The following is a 1,207-nucleotide window of genomic DNA, read 5'->3' on the forward strand; positions in this document are numbered from 1 at the left end:
AGATCTGGGGTTTATTTGCCTCAAAGAGGTCAATTTATGGTCAATGAGGAGCATCTCTAAGAGGAAAGTTTGCAGGTAGATCATACAGCATCAGCGAGAGCATTTTTCACAGTATCATAGCTAGATTCAAAATTCACTTTATTATCCCACATTAAAATGATTGGGTTTCCAACCCCACTGCCAAACATATTCAAGGGGGTGCTTATTATGAGGCATACTTTTCCTTCCCCTTGTTCTATATTTCAAATTTTTCTTCTCCTCCTCTTCTTTTATTCCACTCCCTCTTCGTTTTCGTTTTCCTCTTCTATACCTTCTTCTTGTTATTATAATATGTTTGATGTATTGTTTCTAATCAATTAATTCTAAAGTCATTATATCCAATGGGTTCCAGTTTGGCCGGGTTGACAATCGGAGCTCAGTGCTTGCAGTCTCCTGTTTAATTCATTAAATCCCGGACCTCTGGCACATTTCATAGTTGCATCAATTCATCCAATACATGTGTTTTGGGGGACTTTAGTTAAACCTTTTTGGGGGTTTCAGTTAGTTGTTTTAAAGTAAACAAAACTGCACTTAGATATGGACACCAGTAGTAGGTCAGGGCGACTTAAGGACAAATCAATGCAAAACCAAAGGTGATGGAACAATGAAGCAATGATGTTTTATTTAAGGCATGATTGATATTTTCATTATTTGGCATGTGGGCAATACAGCCAGATGCAATCAGATAGTGACCCAGAATATACAGTATATCCAGTCAGAGATTCTGAATTTCAAAAAATATGAGAAAGATTAGATTTTTCAGTGGACTATTATAAGCTCATGCTTCCAGTGGTTTTTCATTAAATCAGAAATGGTGTGCTAATGTTGATGCAGGCACTAGCCAGTCATACTGTTTTATGTATTTAACCTTTATTTAACCGGATTAGTCTCATTGAGATATTAAGTATCTTTTTCACAAGAGATCGGGCCAAAATAGCAGAACAAATTAGTTACATATAAAATAAATGTAATCACAAAACAAACACAAAAGAGGCAAAGACAACTCAAGTGCATTTCAATTAAATAAAAGTGTCGTTAATTAAAACCTTTGCACATGTGGATGGACTCATATTCCATGGTTTTAACAGAACCTTCAAAATCATTTAAGGAAAATAGACACAACAGTTTGAGTGTTTTCTGTAGGTTATTCCAAGTAGAAGGTGCAGCA

The sequence above is a fragment of the Etheostoma spectabile genome, chromosome 9, assembly GCF_008692095.1.
Source record: "Etheostoma spectabile isolate EspeVRDwgs_2016 chromosome 9, UIUC_Espe_1.0, whole genome shotgun sequence".
Lineage (NCBI taxonomy): Eukaryota > Metazoa > Chordata > Actinopteri > Perciformes > Percidae > Etheostoma > Etheostoma spectabile.